This window comes from Mustela erminea, chromosome 13 (genome assembly GCF_009829155.1).
Source record: "Mustela erminea isolate mMusErm1 chromosome 13, mMusErm1.Pri, whole genome shotgun sequence".
Taxonomy (NCBI): Eukaryota; Metazoa; Chordata; class Mammalia; order Carnivora; family Mustelidae; genus Mustela; species Mustela erminea.
Window position 1 is genome coordinate 72,790,237 of NC_045626.1, and position 24,706 is coordinate 72,814,942.

Sequence of the window (24,706 nt, forward strand, 5' to 3'; positions counted from 1 at the left end):
CCAGGTAACAAGAACCCGGATTTTCTCTGAAGCATTGTCCAAGGCAAAAATTAAGGCTATTCTTTAAAATAACATTAGTGGTGATGGTTTGTACAACGTTGTGAAAGTATTTAATGTCACTGAATTGTAACACTCAAAATGGTTATGATGATAAATTTTATCTTGTGTGTATTTTCCCACAATGGAAAATAAAGAGGAATGGCCCCATCATGTTGACTTCTAAGGTCAGAATCTCAAGAAAAAGCTAAGAACTCACTTTGTCTCCTCGAAAATGTTCCTGGCTCCCCACCCTCCCCTGAACTACGTAGGCAATCCCTCCTACCTCTTAAGCAACAGCCATCCTTCAGGTGTGAAGTCAGATTTTAATATCAAAATGGTATTTACACGAAAGCTACATTCATCAGTAAAAACAGCCAAGTTCACACTCCACTGCTGGATCCATATAAGAATCTGGTCTTTAATTTGTAGCAGAGTATCTATCCCCACACAGAAAGTGTCTCCTCTGGTTAAAGTAAAACAGTGGGTCCCTGGACAGACTCTCAAGAAGGAACTTCAGGATGCTTTGTTGGGATGGGACCAGTCCCCCACCCCAGACATCTCCTGAACACAGTATGCCACCAACTCCCCAGCTCATACAGTCCTCCTCCTAACGAGCTTGATGTTCAGTGGACTTGACCCCAGCGTGAACATCAAAGGCTTGGGTCAGGGAGGGGTAAACAGACTGTGCCTACTTGGGATCAGCTTCCTTAGGTATTAAGTCAAGAACACACATGCATGCACACATGGACACACACTCACACACAGAATCCTGGACTCTCACCGTCACCACCACCTGTCTCAAAGGGGGCCTAGTCCCTCTTCTTCCACCTCCAGAAGAGTTGTTCCCCCTCATGACACATGTCTCCTTCCCTGGGACCAGGCTCTGCCTCTTGGAAGCTTACTCTACACATGCGTGTCCCTCTGGCAGACACACAGGACAGGTGAGGTTCTCCTGGAGACTTGCAGTCCATGAGGACATCTCCTCAGAACTTCTCCGGGAGCCGCATACCCCCAGGGCTGGGGTGACCCCCTTTCAGGGCTGCTCGTCCTCTCAGTTGTCCCTGTCACCCCAGCCAAGCCCCTTCCTGGCTTTCTGGTCACTGCAGCACTAACTGCAGCTGGACCAAGGGGTTCAGGATTCTATTTATCTCACGACAGATCTAAGGGTCCCTTAGCTTCAGGTTCTTATCACTTATCTAAAATTGACCAGAACACATTGTAAGCGCCTCAGAATTCCACCTGGGCTGAAATAGCCAAATTGTTAGCCTGAAGATCCAACTCTCCCCTCCTCAGGTCACATCCATAGCTCCCCGTTGCCCTTAACACAAATCCAAAACTCCCAGGCAACAGGGCCTGGTGCCTGTCCATGTCCCATCTGTCTCCTGCTACATTCCCCATGAACCTTCCTGAACCTCTTCGACCCTCTCCAATGCCCAGAACTTTGTGTCTTCCATTCCCACTACCTGGAACTCAGCCCCACTGCACCTAACCAGGGCTCAGCTTAGATGTCTCCCATTCAGAAAGCCTGCCCTGACTGCCTACACTCCATTCTACCCCGCGCCCACCCGATGCACCAGCATGAACTGTCCTGGAGAGCAGAGGACTTAATCAGCACTTGTTCACAACACCAAGCACCATGCCTGACATGAACTAGGTGCACAGCAACCTTGTCCGCCTTCTGGGTGCTTCCACAGCCCTGCCCAGCCCTACACAGCACCCATCTCACTGCATTACATGTTAAGTTCTCTAACTCCCCCACTGAGCTATACAAGCACCAGATGGAAGGGCCTGTAGGTGGATTCCAGCACCCAGTGCTGGGCTCACCTTAGGTCCTCAGCAACATCAAGATCTTTGCAGGTGAATAAAGAGAATTTCCAGGAAAGCCAAGGGCCCAAGCTTCCTGCTTCCAGAGAAATGGGCAGGGAGGCCACTAGAGGGCATCAGAGAGGTGCTTCCCCCACTTCCACCCCATCCATCCAGTCTGTCCCTGTGATGACCCAGGCTGCCTCCACAAGCTCTTCCTAATGCATTCTCCTCTCTTGTTCCCTTTGTAGTTCAGGCCTCCCTTAAGGCCCCACTGCCAGGTGCATTAGATTTGTTCCAAGCCCATGGCTGTCAAAGCGCTCAATGACCCAAGCAACCTGCCTCTAAGTCTCCAGGCCAGCCTCTGACCCTGGCCCTGAACAGATCCAGTCCTCCAAGCCCTGCCGTGAACTACCCTTTCCCACAGAACCAAACTACCAGACTGGGCCAGCAAAATGGCCCCTCTTCCCATCCCCATCTCAGCCTGATGTTACCTTTCACCCCCTGCCCAAGATCCCCTGACCCCATGGCTCTCCTCCTCTGCTGCCAAAGGATCCTCCCCCCACCCTGAAGCAAACCAAACTCCCTTGCAGCCAAACTCACATCTCAGTGCAGCTACACTGCAGAGAAGACTAAAGAGGAAGCTGAGCTAATTTATACTAAGGTGTGAATGGACGATGGAATCTAAACCCTTCTGAATATTCAGATCCTAAGCTTCATTCTTGGAACTTCCAAAACTCTCAAGTCCCCAAATCAAGGAGTCTAGGTCTTGGCCTGGTGACCAATGATTCCATGCATAATGGCACGTCCTCTGTCCACACCAGATAGTCGTGTTGAAGCCCACAAGAGTTGCATCCACCCATTTGGCCTACGGCAGCTATATTATTTAAAAAAACCCAAATGCAGTCTGTTAGAGGTTGATGGGATTCCAGCGGCTATAACCCTTCACGGCTGACCATGCTTTCTGATCCCACCCTCAATGGGTACCATTTTGCCATGCCTGGGCCACACCCCAGCCCTAGCACCTCCTTTGGAATCCCCCGATCTTTACTGACTACAGATAGCTCTGACCAGAGCAGAAGCCAAGTCCAACTCTACGAAACTACACCTCTGCCGGGATTAGTCATGTTCCAAACCTGCGTTAGCCCCATCCCAGCCATGCCGACATCCAAGCTGTTAACAGTAATAGTAACAAGTAGTGTTAGACCTGTTGTTAGTCAGAAAGAAATCCACAAGCCGTTAGTTATCGCTGAAAGGAACAGACCAGGAGGGCAGGAGTTAGTCAAGGTGAAGGAGAAGTTAATTAAGAGCCGGTCAGAGCCAGGCCGGGAGCCTGGCGCCCCCCAGATGGGTAGGGTTGGCTGTTAGTGGGCAGCCCCCCGAGGGGCAGCCAGGGCGAGGCAGGGATTAGCTGGGTGAGAGCAAGAGTTAGTGCAAAGGAGCCAGAGATTAGCCCACAGAGACAGACCGAGGTGCCTACTGGAGGTGAGGCATAAAATCACCCCCAGGTGTGGCCCTGGTGTAGCGGCTGGCGGGCTCTGGGGAAGGCAAGCTGAGGCAGGGCCATGGGTGGGAACAGGACTGGGAGCCGGGGATTAATTTCTGGCTGGCCTGAGGGACTGCAGGACACTGGGAGGCCCTGGGGTTCATGTCTTGCTTCCTACTTTCTTCCTGTGCGAACCCCTGAACACAGGGTAGTTCTGTTTTCTTCCTTGCCTTCCCAAGCTTCTTGACATGGACAGCATTTCTCGACGACTTCCGGTGTGAAAAATGGCCCATATCTACTTCCGGTGTGGGGAACGCCTCTCTACTGGCTTCAAGGAGGGGAAGGGCCCCTCTAGCCAACTACTGTTGCAAGAAGGGCCCTTCTCACTGATCTTTCGGCCTGTCCTTGTCATGCCTAGTGATAAGGTGAGAAACCCCTCTTACTGACTTCTGACTTCCGGTTAAGAAATGCCCCTCTGGCCAACTTCCTGTACTAAATGCTCCACTCAGTGATCCCCAGTGTGGTAAAGACCCCTTTCATTGACTTCCTATGCAGGGACCCCTCTTACTGACTTCTGGTGTGGGCCACGCCCCCTTTCGCTGACTTCCGGGTGCGGCACACGATCCCATTGACTTCCTGTGTAGGACCATGCTTCTTCTTGTCACTTTCCGATGGAGTCAGTTCCACCCTTGTTTCCCTCCAAAGGAGGACACACAGGCCGCAGGCCCCTTCTCTCTGCCCCTTGGCTGGGAAGAGCCCAGTGTTCCATGCTGCAGACCCACAGGCCTCCCCACCCAGGGAAATCCCAGAGGTTTCCCTGGTTCCGCCCCTTCCCAGTGGCCACCAGACTTCCGCACAAAGAAGAGATGTTCACGCTCGGAGGCCGACCTCCTACGTCCGCATGACAGCCACCTCCTGTGGGCCACTGGTGTGGTAAACACGGCCGTCCCTTGCCTTAGACCTGGCCCAGTGGACTCTGAACTCAGCCAATTGAGGCAGCAAACTGGGGCATCGGTGTGCAGGATCGGCCCCAGGATCTCTGCTTGCCAAAAGGAGGGGCTGCCCAGAGCTCGGCAGGGCTGGGGTTAGTAAGAAGAGAAAACGAGGTTAGTAGGGGCTGGGTTAGTAAGTCAGAGCACAGCACCAGCGGACGGGAGCACCTCAGCAGACACACACAGGAGTCACTAGGAGAAAAGGAAGAACACACACAGGTCCATTAGTTGGTTAAGGGATGGGCAGGGGACGGTTGAGGGACCCCCCCCTGGTTAGACAAGTTAGTAATCGAACAAAAGAGCTGCCTACAGAAAAGAAAGCTTGGAACAAGGAAGAATGTGGGGAAGAGACAGGGTTCAAAGCGAGTGTCTGGCCCCAGGCAGAAGGTTCTGTGTGCAGAACACCCAGAGGGACCATGGCCAAGGCAGGGGACGTGATTAATCAGGTTTTCTGGGCTTCCCACCCCCAACCCTCACTCATTTTTTTTTTTTTAAAGTATCTGCCACATGTCAAGAACTTTATATTCACAAGAATCCTCACCACAGCCTGTGAGGTGAAGATCATAGCCCCCCCTCTGCTGCTGAGGAAACCAGGTTCAGAGAGGTTAGGTGACTTGCTCCAAATCACCCAGCAGGAAGTGGCAGAGTTGGCGAGTCCTGCTCGCACGCCCTGTACTGGAATGTGGGTCTGCACAGAGATCCCAGGCCACGGGCAGGGCCTTCTGGAGCGTCGTCTGCCCCCACGTCCCAGCCCCTTGGAAGGCCCATGAGCTGCAAGGTTAGTAGGGTCTGGCTGCAGGGGGTTAGTAGGGCATGCTGGGGCCTGGTTAGTGGGTTAGTCAGTTGGCAGAAGGCCAGGCACCTCGTCACACGCTGCAGCGGCCTGGCCGAGCCCTGGGTTAGTAGGTTAATCACACCATGCATCACGGCCCCGGCCCCTCCGGAGGCCTCTCGTTCCCACCAGCCAGGGAGAGGGGCCTGACCAGGGCAGGGGGTCCACCTCCATGCTCCTCAGCCCCCCAGAACGAAGCCTCTCCTGTGGCCCCCACCCCAGAGCGTTTTTGCTTCCCAATTTCTCAGCTGTGGGCGTCAAGGGCCCTCCCCCCGAAAAGAGACCCTGCTGGTCCTGGCCGGAAACCCCTGCCTGGTTCTGGTCAGCCCCTTCCCAGAAGGCTGGATCCTGTCACACTCAGGCACGCGGGCACACACACCAGCATCTTTCACAAAAGAGTTGATGCATCAAGCCCAGAGGTACCATGTCCAGTGGACACCTCCACCACCAAGTGCCAGGCTTCCAGCTACTCTGACCACTGGCCGGCCCTCTTCCTCTTCAGCCCATACCAAAACTGCACAGAGCTCACTTGACTCCTGGAACTGAGTTCCAACTCCCCTGGCACCTCCTCATCTACTGCCTTTCCAGCCACTGCTATAAAGCCCCTGAGTGTGTCAAGCTGTGTCATCTCCTATCCCGGCTGTGGTTTTTCCACAGAAGCCCCACCAGATGGCCCCCTCAGTTCTAAATGATGCCCCATAAGAAAAAGGCTCTATTGCCATAAAACAGGAGAACACTGAATCCTGCCTGTCCTTGAGTACTCACAATTCCCATCGGCACTTTAAAGGCTCTGATAAGTCCTGCATTTTTAGAAACTGGTTGAATTTGAACCTTTTTTTTTTTTTTTTTTTTTTTTTTTTGGTAAAAGCAATGGTATCTCCTAGGACTTACTTGCGAATCTCTTCCAGGGACCTGGAAGCTGTCAGCTAAGCCACATTTTCTCATCCTTCAAAACCTTGCTGGGAAGACTGTCCAGGTGATTCTGGGACCTTACTCCTGTCCCCCACCCCCAAGCACTCAGAACCTATGACTGAGTGGACTGTTCTCTGCCCCCTTCTCCAGTCCTCCAGTTCCAATTGCTTGGCCGTGCCATCCTGTAGGTTTCAATCGTGCCTAGAGCTTCACTTATATCCCCCTGCAAGCGACCAGCACAGAAAAAAAAGGGCCCATGGTAGGCTCTCACTCCTGATGAGAGGGTACCCCAGGAGGCATTTGGAGCTACTCGGGAGGCCATAAAGTGCAGCTACCTCCCCAAGCTGATTCAAAGTAGATATTAAGAAACACAGGCAGTGGAAGTGCCTCTGGCTTAGAAGATGCCGAGCTGGCAGTTCTGGAGCACCGAAAATAGATAAGCCCTGAATCTAAACCCCCAAAGGGATGGGAGTGTTGACGGAGCAACCTGCTAGGAGCCCTGCACTGGGCAGGCATGAGCCTTTACGGACTCCTCCTGCACTGCCCTCCCCTCCAGCAGAGCAGATGGCTCCTGTTACAGAATGGGCATCGGACTCACAGAGGTGAGGTGACTTGCTCAAGATTGTGTAGCGGGGGACACACCCTGAGGCTCCAAAGCTCAGGCTCCTCCCAGGACAGCCTTCCCCTGGGACTCCTCCTCACTGCCCTGGTCCAGCCAGCTCCATGTATCCCTAAAGCACTGGGACCATCCTAGCACAGTGTCACCTACTCTCAGTCCCTATGTCCCCTACCTCTGCTCTCCCTCCCTCTCCCCGTGGCTGTGGGGCTGCTGAGGGGAAAATGGCTCCTTCTTTCCACCTTTGCAGTGAGCATCTGTGTGACTGGATCCCGCCCCCGCAAATCCATAGGTTGCAGCCGTCACCCCCAAAGCCACGGTATTTGGCGATGGGAACTTTACAGAGGAAATTAAGGCTCAAAGAGGCCCTAAGAGTGGGACCCTCCTCCAACAGGACTGGCATTCCTTAGAAAAACAGGAAGATACACCAGATCGGTTCCTCTTCCTCCCTCCCCCACTAAGTGCACACAGAGAAAAGGCCCAGTGAGGACACATCGAGAAGATGGCTCTCTACAGGCTGACGGAAAAGGCCTTGGGAGAAACCATCACTCCCACCTGGATCTTGGGCTTCCAGCTACCAGAACTATGAGAAAACACATTTCCACTGTTTAAGCCTCCCTCCCAGGGTGTGGTCTGTTTTTAGTGTAGCTCGAGCTAATTCAGGCTCCCTCTCCACTTAGGAAGAGAACACCCGGCTTTTCAACCTGCCTATGGAGACCCACAGACTGCTTCTGGGCTAGCACTAGACCCCTGCTCCCGCCCCCCAGACAGGCTGCAGAGCGGAGAGCGGAGAATGGAGACGTACGCAGGAAGGTGAACGTGCAGCCGTGTGACAGGGAGGGCTTCATGTGCCTGGGGCCTGCCCTGCCTGGTCCCCCAAGGACAGAATCAAGGATCTGTGCAATAAGGAACAGAGATCAGAGATCTGGCTGGGGTCACCTGACCCCTCGAGCCTGGGGACAAGGCTGGATCCAGCCTGTTCCCTTTGGATGGTGCGAAAAGGGCCCAGTTTCTGTCTCCCTCTGGCAAGCTCCCCCTACCCGGGCCTCCTCATCTCTTACAAACCCTCCCCTTTCAGGATAGCACAGCTTCTGCCCCTCCATCTGTCCCCCAAAACTCAACCACACTGGGGGAAGACCCAGACTCCGCCCAGACCCTGACTGCCCTCTTCCTGTGACCATCAGGCAGAGAGCAACAGAGAAAAACCTCATCCAAAAAGCACCCACAAAAATGAGAATCGCTCAAGGCAAACGGCGCAAGACAGACTCCAGGCGATGGAGCCCATGAAGCTGTGCCTGGCCTCCTTTCCACTAGGCAGCTCCACCCTGACTCCCATCCCTGTGGTCCTGCCCCAGCCTGGAGGGTCCTTCCAGACCCAGCCTTGGTAAGGGTCCACGGGGCCTTGGCCCAGGAGCAGGGCTGCAGAGAGCCATCAGGTCAGCACAGGGCCAAAAAGTGGTGTCCAGGCACACACGGTAAGGTCTGATAGGCAGGGTCCAGGTGGACACGGAGGGGCAGGGGGTGGCCAGCCTCCCTCATAGCCCTCCCTCCAGAGCCAGGGCCTGTCCTCAGTCAAGCGCCAACCAGAAGGGCCCTTGATCCTTTTGTCTGAGGCGCCGTCTGAGCAGCTGGAAAAGATGAGGTCTCTCGAGAATTGTCCAGAGTTCCAGAAAACCACCAAAGGCTGCTCCCTGTATCACTGTGGCCGGAGTCCAGAGTCACGCGGGCTCCAGAGAGACCACACCAGGAGTCCTGGAGATGCAGCCAGGAAGAGCCACCTGGGGGAAATGCAGCAAGTTAGGTTGAGGGCACATCCTCCGTCCCGTAGCACTCCACACCCCCCCACCTAACCCCTCATCTGAGGGGGGACACCTTCAGAGACCCTCAGTCTCCCTAGAAAGGGTAGAAAGGGTGGGGGTCAGGGCTTTAGACACTAATGACTTTTAGAAGAAACTCAGGAATGGAGTTTCTAACCCTGGCAGGGCTAGCTCAGGGAACAGAAAACCAATCAGGGGAGCTAGAAGCAAGGCCAAGGGCATCATGGCCAGAAAAGGGGCAGGGTCCAGGTGGGCAAAAAGAGCCTTCAGAGTCCCCAGGGGGTTTGAATTCCCTTTACAACATTCCCATGAAGGGGATTTCTGCACCACCCACCCCCAGTACACACGCACATGCGCGCACACACACACACACACACACACACACACACACACTCTTCCCAGGATGGGGAGCTCACTCCTTCGCTGAGACCGTGATAAAGCACATTCTGGTGTGAAGATCTGAGAGGGTGGAACCGTGTCTCTGGAGTGAACCTCTGGATCCCCGGAATCTCGCTGGGAGAAGGTGCTTGGTCCGTGTTTGTGCTGAATGAAGGAATGTACTGAAACGTCTGTCATAACCCACTCACGGTGGTCTTGATTCTGTCCCGCACACCCCCACAAGACCATGTGGAGCAAGCCTTCCAGCCACCTGGCTCCTCCCTTCCCCCCCTCTCACCTCAGGCCTTTCTGGAAATAGAATGATCATCCCCCATAAAACTAAGCTCAATGCAACTTCCTTCTCCCATGCTTACCCAGGTTTACCTGGAAGCACCCAGCCAGCACGTGGGCAGCCCAGGCCCAGCTCCCAGCTCCTTTCCTGTGTAGATCCCTTCCTGGAAGACAAAAGAGCCAACCACACCGCAGGAGAAAACTGCACCCAGGCCCCGTCCCCCGACCCGGGCCTGGCCAGAAGTCTCTGCCAGCAAGAAGAGCACCCTGGGTCAGAGAGGCTGGGCCCAGACACACTCCCCTTTACCTCCCTTCCTCCCACCCCAGAATGTCCTCGGGATAAGGAGGGGCTCCCTCACCCACCTCCCTGTTCCCCAAAAACTGCAGAAGGGGCCTCAGGACAAAGTAAGACAAATTCAGCTGAGCAGAAGCAGTGAATGGAGTCAGGAATCCAGACTCCTGATCCGGCTTTGCCATTCTGTGTAGCCCCGGGAAGTCCGTCCCTCTTTCTCTTTCTCTCTCTCTCTCTTTGCGCCCTGGGATTCTTCCAGCCCTACATTCATCCAGAGTACACAGTACTAACCCACAGTGTGAAGCAGTGGAGAGGAAAGAGGGGGGCCCTACAGATCAGCCTCAGATACGTTTTTGCCCCCATCAAATGCCTCCTAGTCCTGACCCAGAATCATATCTCAGTTTTGCTTCTGGTGACATCTAAGCTCTCTTCAGCGGCTGGCAGAGCTGGGCCAGGAGAGTCGGGGGCGCCTCTTAACGTGTGGCCGGAGCTTGCTTCAGGCACCTGGGACTCAGGGCAAGGGTCCAGATCTGGAGGAAAGAATGTGGCCCTAGAGTCACCATGCCCATGTCCCCACTCCACTGCTGGGTAAAGGAGCCCTGGGCCAAGTTTTACAAATATGATGATGACAAAGGGCCAGCACTGAGAAGAGCCACCAGGAGTCCCCAACCCCCATCTGACTCACTTCTTCTGATCCCAGATCTACGAGATCTCAATATGAGGTCATTAAACTCCAGTCTACAGAAGTTCCTGATGGTGGAGTTGACAAAATTCTAGGCTCTGTGCCAAAAGAGGGGTGTGGCGGTCACCCTCTCTGGGGCCCCATAAAATGGGGACAAGGTCTCTGTTTGTGACCTAGAGGGCTAGAAAACCTGATCACCCATTTCCCCTCCTACACGGGGATTCTGAGGTTCTGTACTTTCCTGCACAGACTGAGAGAGGGCAGGCGGGTAGGCTGTGGGTGGGTAAACTGGAATACTTATCTGCAAGGCTGCTTCCCGGGTGTGGCCAGGAATGTTCGGGAAGAATTCAGAAATCCCTTCTCTCTCCTCTGTCCCAGGACCTCGCTGCACTCCGTTAACAGACCCTAGGCTGTTCACAATGGCCCTTCCCCTGGTTCCGCAGACCCCGATATCCATAAGGCAATGAAGGTTTCAAGGGAAACATCAACCCCTGAGTCAAGCAGGTAGCTGTCTAGGAGGGTAGAAAGGGAGACGTGTGTTAGGTGCAGACAAACAGGTAAGACTGGCTCCCCAGCCCCACGTACCTGATGTGCGACTCAATGTTCATTATGCTCCAAGGTGTAGCCACTGACTTGGCACACGGTAAGAGCTCCCAAAATTGTTTTCACCTGTCGAGGAAATCTCCGTGTAACGCCGATGTCCCAGAAACAGGATATGCCTCCTGGAATGCAGGTGCCTTTACCTCAGTAAGATAGATCAAGTCAAAATCCTGTCCTCGTAGATGGAAGAACATTCGTATGTTTGTATAACGAAAGCTACGCCTCAGTAAAGAGGAATAAATGATTGTTAAATGCTACGACTTGGACGAACCTCGAAGAGAGAATACGGAGAGAAAAGAAGCCAGGCACAAGAGGCCGCGTGCTGTTTGACTCCATGTACGTATATGACATGTCCAGAAAAGGCAAACCTACAGAGACAGAAAGAAGATTAGGGGTCGTCTGCAATCAAGAGCAGGTGGTGGAGATTAGCCATGAGTGGGTCAAGGGGGACCTTACCAGGGCAGTAGAAATATCCTAAAATGGATTTATGGCAGTGGGTGCACAACTTAGTACATTTGCAAAAAAATCATCGAACTGTGCACAGGAGACGAAGTTATAGATTTACACCAAGCTTCCATAAAATAAGACTCAAGAAAGGATTGAACTACTGATCCATGCCATAACAAGGAGGAACCTCAAAACATTATCCTCAGCAAAAGAAGCCAAATGCAAAAGATTCCATGTTAATGGAACTTTAGAAAACACAAGTCGAGTTTCTAGGCTTAGAAAGCCAATCAGTGGTTCCCTGGGGCTGGGTCCGGGGCAGGTAAGGGATTGACAGCGAAGGGACACAAGGGAACATCTGGGGTGCTGAAGGTGTTCTAGATGTGGATTGTGACAATGGTTATGCAGGTGTCCACATCTGGCAAGCACAGTGATTGAAATGTATACTTGGAATGGGTGCGTGTTATTATATCTAAATTGTTAATGCTATTTTTCAAAACTCCTTTGATGTAATGACAAATCAAAGGTCAGAGACCTCCATGGGGCCCCAGGGCCTTGGCGTCTCAGCTCCCACTACTCTCCCACTCCTCCACTGCAGGCCAAGGTCAGGGGCCCCAGCAAGGAAGCCTTGCTTGAGGGGTTGGACTCCAGAAGATTCTAGAGGTCCCTCCTACCTCTAAGATTCAGAGGGTTTCTACCCAAATGGATTTCATAGCATGAAGCTGGAGTCTGTTACCCCAGGGGTGCACAGAAGGGTCATCCTGGCTGTCCTTCGATGCTGTTATGGTCGTAGTGGTCACGTCGACGTGTCTGCAACCCCATGGGTGGGCAGGGTGATGGGTCCAGCAGTCACTGAAGTGAAATAAAGAAGAGCAGGGGACTAATATGTACCCACAGGTACACTGGAGAGCATCAGAGCGGCGCCTGGGACGCTCAGTGGGGAAAGCAGTAAACTCTTGCTTTAGGCTCAAGTCATGATCTCAGGGTCCTGGGATCGAGCCCTGAGTCACGCTCCGTGCTCAGCGGGAAGTCTGCTTCTCTCCTTCTTCCTCTCCCTCTGCCCCTCCTCGCCCTCGCTCTCTCTTTCTCTCTCTAATTAAGTAAAATAAATAAATAAATAAAATGTATAAAAAAAAGAAAAAGAAAACAGGAAACTGGGAGATATCTGGGAGGATCCATGGCCAGCCTAAGCATCTTATCGCACTGGACAGGGCACGGGCTTGACGGCACAGTCTCCGTCCTGCTGTGCCACACTGAGCAAGTGCACTCTGGCTCTGGGCCTGACTTCTTACCCGTGAAATGGGACAATAATGGCGCCCAAGTTGCAGAGCTGACGTGAGGGTCCCGTGGGATGATAAATACTACCTATGAGCTCACATGCTATTATTTCCTTACACTGTTAGTACTACCACTGCACGCGCGGTTCTTTACACCATCGTGGAATATTCCTGTTCCCTCCAAACTCTGTGCTGTTCCCGGTAAGGGAGGAACAGCTGCCAGGGAAATATGCATTTGGTTGCATTTTAGGGTCCCTCTGGGTTCTTGGGTTTTTGCTTTCTTTTTTTTTTTCCCTGACTCTGGAATAAAATTGCTGCTCGGAGAGCTGGCATACAGGAGATGTTGGCCTAAATTGCCTCGGATGAGTGAGTGCCGAGAAGTAACGGGCACCTCCTGGGAATAAGGAGTGGCACAGGAACAGTGCGCAGGAAACAGGCCCATCTGCAGAGCAGTGGAAAGCCCCGTTTCTGAACAAACTCAAATGCAGCATACACAAAAGAGGAGCTTGGAAGTTCAAGTCGACCTCACACAAGGGAGCCCCTGAGCTGCGGGAAGAAGGAAAGGGAGCTAAAGGAAGACAATGAAGGGAAAGCAATACATATTGAGGACAGAGGCTAACTGGGGGCACGTTAGCCTACCTCACAAAAGAATAAACTGGGTTTTCTTGTCCCTGGCTTACATCCGAAGTATCTCGCTCCGACATCACCCAGCCAGAGTGTGAGGCAACTGGATTCTAAACAGGCTTGTGGAACCCCAAAGGGGTAGAAGACTTGTGCTCAAATACGGGGTGGTGGTGAGATGGGAGAAGACACCCGGGGAAGGTATGTGCACGCCTCAAGCACCGTGATTGGCAGCATTAATACTACTGTGGGGGAAATGGTCCACAATTGCTAAACCACACCGGGTCCCTTGATTAGCTGTTTACATGGTCTCAAGGCAACTGATTAAGCTGGCATTTAGGAAAAGAGAAGGGACCATAGTAGTTACAAACACGTGTTTCAGAGTCAGGACCCTGACCCCCAGTGTCAAGTCCTGACTCTCCTTTCAATGGGCTGTGTGATCCTGAGCTAATCACACCACCTCTCTGAGCCTCGTTTCTCAGCTGGAATACCCAGAAAGGTCTCTGTGAGGCAGCACCCAGCAAGAAGCCTGGTAAAAGGTCATGAAATTGTAGAGATATTGGTTTCCATTCATTATCTGCTCTGTCCCCTTGAGGACACAGTGGTTCAGTCTGTCCCTCCCTTCCATGACTCATCCAGCTTTCATAGGGGCCCACCTGGACCACAAGGCAGGGGCGGGGGTTGGGGAATGACACCTGCCTCATCTAATCTGATCAGCCTGGAGAGGGACGCAGACGCATATGTCACTCTCAGCTGGCTTTTGCCTCTGCCCCTGTGTATCCCTGGGTATTCTACCGAGTTCCCTCTGACAGATGAGCCAGGCCTCAGGACACTAGAAGAAGGATCCCCTCCAAACAAAGGACTAGCCTATAAGTTATTCACCGGCCCATTGAGCTTGCACAATGGACCCAGGGACCCAGAAACACCCCCTGCCCCCCCCCCACCCGGCTCAAACAGCCCAAGGGTCGCCCAGGAGGGGAACCGACAGCCCCAATACAAATAAAAGCAAATAACTGGGGATCAATACAAGACTCAGGAGCCATGCAAGTGAACTCAGGCAGTACACAGTTGGCATTCTAAGCAATAATATCTCTGTTAGGCACCTACTGGCTACAGGCACTCTATATATACTGCTTTATAGCTTCGAGACAGCCTTTTAAGGCAGGCACTACGATTAAGGCAGGGATTATGATTCCCGCTCTACAGATGAGGGGACTGAGGCTCACAGGAGGGAAGTTACTTCCTTACTGAAGCGGACCTAAAAAGCAGGTGACACGGTGGAAGCATGTTATCAGATCCAGAGAAGGAACCTTAAAAATGAAGATTTAAAAAAAAAGAAAAGAAAGAAAGAAAACAACTGGCAGATCCAACAAAAGCGAATGCGTAGAATACACTGGTCTTTTCCAACCTTTTACAGTCATCATCCATTTTATTAAACGTATGAAATTTGTTTCTAAAATCACCCAAAATGACAAAATTCTCATTTTTAACCCAGGCATACAGAATGGGCCTCCTAAAGCTCCAGTAAAGCATTATGGTTCCTTTTGGGGGCTCTGAGGACCAGCTCTCTTCTCCAGGAGTGGGGAGAAGGACCTCAAAAAATGCAGCCAGAAGGATGCAGGGTAGATTTCAGAACCTTTCTCAATGGCAAGGGTCATCAAATAATCAAGTGCCTGGTGTGGGAGGGGCATAGGAGATGTTACCCCGAAAATTCTCTCAACGTGAAATTAATGAGTCAGTGCGGGATGAGTTCAATGCCCCCCAAAGCGAGGCACTGGCAAAGTATCCAGAGGAAACCATTCTGCTCGGACTGCGACACGGTAAGGCGCCGCGGTTGGGGGGAGAGGTTGGGTACTGTTCACTCCACAAAGGGTCTCACCACCTGCTTGATGAGGGGGAGGAGGGGTCTGAGTAAACATCCAGATGCCCAGCCCCACCCAAGTCCTGCTGACTCATCCCCCGGCCACGTGGCACGGACATCTGCATATTTGAAACAACGCCCCTAAAGTCTGAGAACCGCTGTCCTCAGGTTTCCCTGTCTGTCAAGTGGAATTACTCATCCCCGCCTCCCCCCTCCCGACCAACCCCCACCAAACTCAGGCATCGCAGAGCTCCCAGGTGCTCCCAGAGGGGAATGCGCTTTGGAAAGTGAAGCACTGTGCCCAGAACCAGCGTTCTGCTCGGGGTTGGCGCTCAGTCTGGGCTTGGCATCGAGGAAAAGCCTACGTTTGGTTTCTTGCCGCACGTTTTGTCGCCTTTCTCTCCCCACCCGTCTCCCCGCACTACTGCCTCCCGCCCTACCCCCTTCCCCCAGCAGCAGGTGGGGGCGTTTTCCCCGCGGCGGCACTGCAGTGGGGTGTGCGCGCCAGCAATCCCCGCGCGCGCGGCAGCGGCTGGTCTTGGGCCTGGGATGAGGGTAGGAAATCCAAGCCCCCCAGGCCTCCCCCTGCAGAGTCCAAGAAGCAGTTTCTCTAGCCCAGGACCCTCCGCTGAGGGGGACAGGAGATCTGGCATCTCCCTCTTCAATTTCCAGCCTCTCTCTCTCGAGTGTCCTCCTCCTAGAGGAGGGAGAAGGAGGTGGCAAGGGAGCTGGTGGGTTCTGAGGGCTCCCCAGACGTTGTTCGGGGGTATAAACTGGGCTTTAGACTCCTACCTATCTGGATACAAAATCATGGGCTGTGTGACCTTGGACGTGTACCTAATCCTCTCTGGATCTCAATGTCCTCATCTTTAAAATGGGGTTCTTACCTCCTCCTGGGACTGTTGTGGTAATGCGTGCAAAGCACTAGACATGTTGCTGGCATAAAGTAAGCACTCTATAAACTGATGTATTATTCTTATCATTATCATTGCCATTATTCTTCTCAAGAAAGGTGGTTTTTCTGTCTTCCCCATCCCCTTGGACCCACCCAGCACGCCGCACAACTAGAATCTGAGTTCCACTGATGGGGCCTGAGCAGGCACTGGGCGGTGGGCTCCGAGTGAGGGAAGAGGGGCTCAAGCACCCCGCTCCCACCCCCAGTTCCGAGGCCATGCGGGCTCTGTCCCAGGCTTGGCCACTGAGCTGCCAACCCGGTGGGCCGAGAAGGTCCGGGGTCCCCTCCTGTCTGGTTAGCAGGGTGGAGTGGGGAGGGTCTTTGTTCGCCCTTGGATCATGACTGAAGACCCCCACTAGCACTGGACTCCCAGCGCAGTCTCCCCTCCCGCCCCCAAGCCCCACCCAGGCCCGGGTCTTGGCCGCACCGGACAAGCACTGGCGGCAGAAGCTCTCCATCCAGCAAATGGGGGGCACTCCGGTCAGCCTTTTCCATCCCCTGAACACTGCCTGGGACCCACCCTGGACCCCGACATCGGGGAACGAGGCTGTTCGCGGCGCGGGGACCAGGACGCTTAGGGAGGAAATGCTGTGAGCACGGGGCGGCGGCTTACCTCGGGTCCGCGGTCCTGCAGCGCGAGTGCAGAGGGCTCTTTGTGCCCGGGCTCACGGCTCAGAACTGGGGGAGCCCCTGCAAGCGCCTCCCATCGCAAACTCCTCCCCGCACTCGTCCGCAGCCTCCCTCCCTCCGGTCCCCCGAGCGCAGCCGGCGTCGTCTTTGTAAGCTGCTGCAGCGCCCATGAAATTTTAATGCGGGAGCGGCTGGCGGGCGGAGGAGCCCCACCCCCGGCCCGAGCCTCGGCCCCTCTCGCGCCGCCCCCAGCCCCTGCAACCCCGCGGCCTCCCCTCTCACGCTCCTCCCGCCCTCCGCCGGGGTCCTGGCCCGCGAGCGGGGGGAGCCCGCCTCCGCCCCCGCGGCACAAAGGGGCGAGCGGGGCCTCCAGCATCCCCGCCCGCGGCGCTGCCATAGCAACGCTTGCCGGGCCGGACTCGGCCCAGGGCGCGCTGATGGAGAGGTGCGCGCGACCGCCGTCCCGGGAGCCCAAGCCAAGAGCCCCGCGTAATGGGAGGACACTGGTCCTGGAGCACCAGGTGCTTCACCCGCGTGGCCTCCGAGTATGCTACTCAATGATTCCTGCTAGATGGGCACAAGCTTATGGTGGAGTGAAGATTTGAACCCCTGCCTGAAGCTTCATACCCGCTTGAAGTGCCACAACACCACTTGGCCCAACCACTTTTTATAAGTTTGGTCTTTAATTTTTTGAAGGGCCCTCTGCTTAGTACCTACTGTTCCATAGAGCAGGGATGCGAGAAAGCCGTCCTAGATCAGGGGCGTCAATATCACTTGGGAACTTAGGAGAAATGCGAATTCTCAGGGCTCATCCCAGCGCTACTGGGTGGAAAACTCTGCGTTGGGGCCCAGAGCTCTGTGTTTTAAGAAGCCCTCCAGGGGATTCTGATGCACATTCAAGCTTGGGCACCACTGTGCTAGACGGTCCCAGTGGCCTCTATAGCCAGCCTGTCATGGGTTTCCATTTCAGCTTCCTGCACATCCTCTGGCAGATGACCTTGGACACAGCGTTCCTGAAACTTGGTTTCCTAGCCCATAAAGTAGAGGTAATGATGGAATCCACCTCATCGGGTTATGTGGATTAAATGTGGAAATGCATGGGGGAGGGGAGCTTAGCACAGGGCGTGGCGCTCAACAAAGGCTCAAAACACAAACTTTACTATTATAATGCTAGGACATCCGTTTAATGCTTACAGTTCTGTGCATAGCATTTGTCATCTTCATTGCTCAGATAAAGACACTGAGACTCCGAGAAGCTGTGAGAGCTGCTCACAGTAGGGGACCCAGGCAGGATTTGAACTGACCATTTTCGGTTCTAGGTTTACTGGCTGTCTTCCATATTGTCCATCTCCCCCTGGGACGCCACCCTCCCCCAGGCCCCCGATTTGGTCTTCAAGAAATCCAAATCCCATTCAACAAACCCACAGCACTCCGCCAATGTGCCCAGCCCAAGGACATTGCAGGAGCTCTAAAGATCCCAGGGGAGGTCCGAGATACTGCCCGGCCCTAGCAAAGCTAGCAATCCTCCCCAGGAAGGAGGACTCACATGAAACTGAAAGGGCAAGATGGGATGTGGTCACAGCATGGCCCAGAGGACATAGCCAAAATATTCCCATTACCCACTCTACCACCTTCCCCTGGGTCACTCACACCACAAACAAAAAGGAAGACGTTTTCTAAAGCATTCCCAAGCCACCTGTTCTATAATCTGTCTTCAAATTCTCCTGAGTATCAGCCTATCGTTTCCAATATCCTTTTGGATTAAAAAAAATAATCAAGGTCCTTGTCTGCTCCCAGGTTTTCAAACACTTCTCCTTTTCCCTGGGGCTTCTTTTTTTTTTTTTTAAAGATTTTATTTATTTATTTGACAGAGAGAGATCACAAGTAGGCAGAGAGGCAGGCAGAGAGAGAGAGAGGGAAGCAGGCTCCCTGCCGAGCAGAGAGCCCGACGCGGGACTCGATCCCAGGACCCTGAGATCATGACCCGAGCCGAAGGCAGCGGCTCAACCCACCGAGGGGCTTCTTAAAGATGAACTATAAAGAGCCCACAGTCCTATTTCCAAGTATCTTTTGCTCTAGGGATATCCTTTCAAGGACAGCATTGACAAAAATGGCGGGGGTGAGGGGGGCAGGCCAAAGAAGTGATCGTGAGAGGCTAGCGGGGGTCTCACTATGAAGGGATCATGTCTGACTCAGGTGAACTCAGGATGAGCCATAAACTGAGGAACACAAGGAGGGCCAGACCCCATATCCAGCAGAAACCAAAACCAGTCTGAACCCAGGTGGCTGACCTCTGCCCCACTCCTGTAACAGCACATTTGTTGATCATGGAGAGCCCAAGCTAGCTCTCCTAGGGGTTCAGTTGGTTCCATGCCCTCTTTTTGTCCACCTGTTGAGCGCTTTTGTGGTGAGCAAATTCCCTCCATTTTCCTGGGGAGGGTTAGAAACCCACTGTGCCTTCTTCATCCCGCAGCCTCGAGGCATTTAGTGCCGCCTCCTTTGGGATTCATGTCTAGTTTGATAGCTAGATGGAGCACCCTTCTTGTCTCCCCATCAGTGTAGCTCTGACTCTCCCCTTATCCTGTGCGGAGGCCCTGGACACTGCAGAGCACACCTCAGGATGGTAAATGTCATCCTCACCCCATCTTGCCAGGAACTCGTCTTCCAGGTGACATTTACAGAGCTAACTCGGGCCCCGAGAGCCCACAGGCAGATAGGAACACCAGATGGAACCCCAAAGAGAAGTGTTAACGTTCTCTCTTCTGCCTCTCTTGAAAATGGCCTGAGCCTCTTAGGATGGAGCGCTGGCTGCCACGGCAACGGGAGGAGGTGCCACCATCTCAGAAGATCCACGTGAGAATAAACTTTGCTCCTTTAAACTGGACCAGGCAGCTCCCATCTTCCCACCAGGATGTGCAAACGGATAGTTTTTGGCTCCTAACACTGCCTGCCACTCAGCTCAAGAGTTCCAGGGGAATTCTGACACAGGTCACATGTCCAGAAGGTGGGGCGGGGGGTGGGCAGCACAGGCTTCTCTTTATCCCTAAAGCAACCCCTGGAGAAACCAGGGGTTTCTGTGGAACCCCAGATGCAGGGTTCCACAGCTGCGACTCTGTCATCGGTAAGCTGCATCCTGCTGAGCACTCATGAACCCCACCATGCCTGTTGGATTTTTTAGTAGAACTTCACTTAATATCAAATTAACAACTTCATTTTCTTGTAAATATTTTTTCAATTTATCTTTTTTCAACATAAGTGCATGCTTTAATTCCCATCCCGTTTCCCCCATCCCTGCACCTCCCCCCCATAACCAGCAGTTTGTCTCCCATAGCCAAGAGTCTGTTTCTTGGATTCTCTCTCATTCCCCCTTGCTTGTCTTGTTTCTTAAATATCATGTATGAGAGAGAGCATATGGTATTTGTCTTTTTCTGACTTATTTCACTTAGCGTTATACACTCTAGCTTTATCCCTGTTGTTGCAAATGGCAAGCCCTCATTCTTTTTGGTGGCTGAGTAATATTCCATTGTAGATAGATATACCACTTCTTTTTTATCCATTCATTAGCTGATGGACATGGGCTTTTTCCATATTTGGGCTATTGTAAATAATGCTGGTAGTAACAGAGCAGTGCATGTATCCTTTTGAATTGGAGTTTTGTATTTGGGGGGTAAATACCCAGTAGTGCGATTTCTGGATCGTAAGGTAGTTCTAGTTTTAATTTTTTGAGCAATGTCCATATTGTTCTCCGCAGTGGCTGTGCCAGTTTGCATTCCCACCAACAGTGCACCAGGGTTCCTTTTCTTCCACACCCTCACCGACATCTGTTTTATCCAGTGTTTCTGGTTTTAGCCATTCTGACTCGTGTGGAATGGTATCTCATTATAGTTTTGATTTGCACTTCCCTGATCATGAGAGATGGTGGGCACATTTTCGTGTGTCTGTTGGCCATCTGGATGTCTTCTTTGGAGAAATGTCTGTTCATGCCTTCTGCCCATTTTAATCGGATTATTTCTTTTTGGGGTGTCGAACTGTATCAGTTCTTTATGTAGTTTGGAGACTAACCCTTTACTGGATACATCATTTGTAAGTATCTTCTCCCATTCAGTAAGTTGCTTTTTAGTTGTACTGATTGTTTCCCTCACAGAAGTTTACAACATTCACAGTGGGCACCCACTACATCTGGCTAGTTCGAAAACATATTCATCACCCTAAAATACCCCCCACCATTAAGCCGTTACTCCCTGTCTTCCCCTCCCACAGCTACTGGCAGCCGCGAATCTGCTTTCTGTCTTTATGGATTTACCTATTCTGGTTATTTTCTATAAGTGGAGTTGTACAATATCTGCCTTTGGGTTCCAGCTTATCCCATTCAGCATGATGTTTTTGTGGTTTATCCACACTGTGGTGCATGCCAGTATTCCATTCCTCTTCATGGCTGAATACTATTCCATCATAGGAATATAGCAGTTTGCTTACCAGTTCATCTGGATTTGCATGGTTTCCATCTTTTGGTGGCTGTGAATCATGCTGCTGTGAACATGAGTATACAGGGCTTTGTTGGAGTCTCTCTTTCCAATTTGGGGGGAACCAGACCTCTCTGGACCTCATTCTTTCTTATACTGTCCCAATGCCTGTGGTCAGGGGGTTCTAGAGTTAGTGACAGGTGGGCTTCTTTACCATGTTACCTAGTCATACAGACCCCACGACCACCAGTAACAGCACTGGCGTCACCTCACTGCCTGACCACAACTGCCACACCTCCAGAGGAAGGGCTGGGGGAAAAGATTCAGTCTGCCCTCAAGCCATGTTATTGACCAAGACTGTGTGCCTGCATCATGGCATCCAGGGAGCTCCTCTCCAACAGCTGTCCCCTGAGGAAGCAGCTCCCATCCCATCCCGACAGAAAATTCCATTTTGACTCATCAAAGCAGCCATCCTCACCAGGAGTGGGGGGTGCTCCCTGAATTCAGTAGGAGACGTGGTATAGCAGTGGAGAGCTCCGTTTGGTATGTCCCAGAAAGAATGTGCCTTTCAACAATTCCCCACAGCCACCACATTCTCCTGCTCCCTGGAATCACCTTCAGAGGAATAAGGTGGACCCCTTACCCACTTTCTTGACACTTCCAAGTGCTTCATCCACATTCCCGCCTAACACCCTCTGGGGGAGATGTTGATTCATCTGATAAGGGAAGAGAGGCTCAGAGAAGGGAAGTGACTTACCCAAGCTCAACCAGCTAGAAAGTGGCAAAGCTGAGATGCGCACCCAGCGCTGTCTGATTCAAAAACCCGCAAGTGGAATCTAAAAATCCACCTGCATTCACATTCACCCCAACTTGCCCTTGGGAAGGTTGTGCCTTCCCCACATCTAGCTGAATCCCATCACCTTGCTGGGGTCGCTCTGGGGTCCTTTCACCCTCCCTGGCATGGCCAGCAGTGGTTAATGTCTGGCTCAGTCCCCAAGGGACATTGCTGGCTCAGGATCATTACCATGGAAGACTACAGTTCAGTGTTTACAGGGTCTTACCTCTGTGTTGCCCCCCAGGGGCTGCCTTAATGTGTCCCCACTGGATAAGGTGTGGACAGGTGTATCAGCCTGGGTCTGGACTATCTGGACTATCCCAGACCCTTAGATAGGGATTCAAGTGCAAGTAGCTTATTTGGGAGATGGTCCAAGGAAGCATTATTAAGGGACAGTGAATAGAGGAAAGCGAAATAGGGACATTAAGGAATGTCTTAGTCTGTTGTGGCTGCTCTAATGAAATACCATAGATTAGGATGCTTACAAACATCCTCTCACTGTTCTGGAGGCTGGAAGTCCAAGGTCAAGGTTCAGTCAATGTTGCTTTCTTTCTCCTGAGGCCTCTTTCTTTGGCCTCTCTCCATGGCTCTCTTCCTGTTGCATTCTCACATGGTCTTTCCTCTGTGCACATGAACCCTGTCTCTTGCTCATCTTATAAGGACTTCAGTCCTACTGGATTAAGACCACACTTTTATGACCACATATAATCTTAGCAATCCCCATAAAACCCCATCTACAAATACGGTCACCTTGGGGATTAGGGCTTCAATATATGAATTTGGTTGGGGTAGAGGGCACAAGTCAGGCCATAACAATAAACTAGCTGTTGTGGGCAACTAGGACTCCGTCCTGCTGAGGTCCGCTGAGAGACTGAGCGGGACACACCTGAGCCATCCCCCTTGAGGTCAAGGATGCCGGGGTAGCTAACCACCAACTCTTACCTGTAATGGATAAAGGATTCTCCTTGTGCATCAACCCCTTGCCACCTCCCAGCTGCCCTTGAAGCTGACCAACCATGTGCCCTTGGCCAGAGAAATCACCAGAGAGTCACAGGGGCCTGCAGTATAAAGCCACCAGTATGCCTGGGCATGGGAGGTGTCAAGGGGACATCCACCATAGGGGATCATTCATTCCCCCATCACCCACCCACTGCACAATCCCACCCAGCAGAGCCCACGTTGGGCCCAACAGACCTCCCCAGTCTGAGAAGCTTCCACCCGCTATGGGCCAACCTGGCCTAGTCCAGGGTAGAGACAAGCCACTTTGCAAGTAGCAGTCAGATCAAGGAGCTAATGGAAGTAAATATGAGTGACCCAGGTAGTCTTTGAGATCAAGAAAAAGCAGAGCAAGTGCCAGACACTGTACCAGGTACTGAGAACTGAAAATCACAAGAATAAGAACATCACAGGAATAACTCTATCAATTGCTATTGTGTTTTCAGGATCTTTTCAGTTTCAGGTAGCAGAATCGAGTCCACAGCTATACTGGGTTCAGGCACAGCTGGATCCAGGTGTCCAAACAACACCACCAGGCATCTTTCCCTAGCAGTCTGCAGAAGCAGGGAAGAGCCCACCAGGAACTGCCAGACCCCCTGCCAACTGACTCTTTGACTTGTTTGCCTTCTCTGCCTTCCTGTCACCCAAGATATGGACACCGATCCATGGCCAGGCCTGAGTTGGAATCTCACTTCCACCTCTCATTCACCATGTGACTTTGGGCAAGGAACTCTACCTTTCTGGACCTCAGTAAATTCTGTATAAACATCACCTCTTTTGGAGGGTTTTCAGGAGAAAACCGTGAACTCAGTGACCTGAGTGTAGAAAACACAGCCCCCTCACGGGCTCAGGAATTTCTGGCTCTCTCTTTCTCTCTCTGTTGGGAGGGCCACTAGAGACTCTCCAAAGAGCTTCTGACTCCTGGGAGGTCATTAGAAGGGGGTCTTCAGGACTCCACAGACCCCAGCACTGTCTGCCAAGAAGATAACTAACAAGTCCTGTCCACAGATGTCTTTGGCTTTTTTCCTGTGTGTGAACACGCTGTTGAATGGATCCAACACAGGCTAGCTTCGAGCCCACTGTACATTCGTGCTTGCTTTATCATCCCCAGGACCTGAGTGTATCCTAGACTTTGTGGAGTCCACCAGCTGTTTCCTTTCAGGAAGAGTCTGATGGGACTGGCAAGGTTTGGGGGCCCACTGCTCTCCCCCAACGTCTTCATACACAGTGCCAAGAGCAATGCTCGGAAACAAGGAGGCCCTGCCCAAGGTCTCCCTTAAACATCCCTTGTTCTGTGTGTGCCTGCCTCTGCCTCTGCTTGGGCCTCTGCCTGGGGGGCCTCTCCTTTGTCTCCAGCATGTGTGTGCCCTGTGGGCACGCCTGTGTGCGCTGAGTCCTGGTCCTGCATATCACCCCACCCCTTGCTTCTTTGTCTTGGCTTTTGTGTCCAGACAACAGAGAAGGGGGGCAGAGTGTGTGCTGCTGTCATCCCTCCCGTCATCCGTCTGTAAACAGACCCTCTCCAGACGCCCCGCACCTGCTCCCCAGCCCTCCCAGCCGCCCCAGCAGGTGCTGTAACCCGCCAGCCGCTCACGGCTCCTGCCAGAGAAAGGCACAGACCTCATCCAGCCACCTCCCCCATCCTCCCTGCCCTCCCCGCCATCCCACCTCAGCTTTTTCCCTTCATGGGCAGAGCCAGACCAGCCCCGCGGAAGACTTTACAAGGACCCCGACACGTGAGGGAAGCTGGAGCCCTCACCCCCAGATCGGAGGCACCCCCAGCCTCATTGGTGTATCCTCTTGAACATTCCACCAAGTCATTCTCCTCTACCTAATGCCACAGCCATCTCTGCCTCCATCATCCCCTCCTGGGATGTGCAGCCT

The 24,706-nt window shown here is 52.7% G+C and overlaps 2 long non-coding RNA genes across 9 annotated transcripts; one reads left to right on the forward strand and one right to left on the reverse strand.

Annotated features, from left to right (window-relative positions):
- Window positions 1–430: 430 nt before the first annotated feature.
- Window positions 431–16,896, reverse strand: LOC116571895. Of its 7 annotated transcripts, none has more exons than XR_004278033.1 (7): window positions 16,512–16,891; window positions 11,859–12,036; window positions 11,012–11,108; window positions 10,726–10,883; window positions 9,250–10,652; window positions 8,914–9,040; window positions 431–8,458 (listed from the first exon to the last, which is right to left on the reverse strand). It is a non-coding gene; the product is annotated as an uncharacterized LOC116571895 (long non-coding RNA). The 7 variants fall into 7 exon arrangements; XR_004278034.1 differs by having other exon boundaries at window positions 10,726–10,877; window positions 16,512–16,890; XR_004278032.1 differs by having other exon boundaries at window positions 9,250–10,648; window positions 10,726–11,108; window positions 16,512–16,896.
- On the forward strand, window positions 16,897–23,538 carry LOC116571896. Of its 2 annotated transcripts, none has more exons than XR_004278036.1 (3): window positions 16,897–17,201; window positions 17,499–17,574; window positions 23,373–23,538. It is a non-coding gene; the product is annotated as an uncharacterized LOC116571896 (long non-coding RNA). The 2 variants fall into 2 exon arrangements; XR_004278037.1 differs by having other exon boundaries at window positions 23,376–23,538.
- Window positions 23,539–24,706: the final 1,168 nt, after the last annotated feature.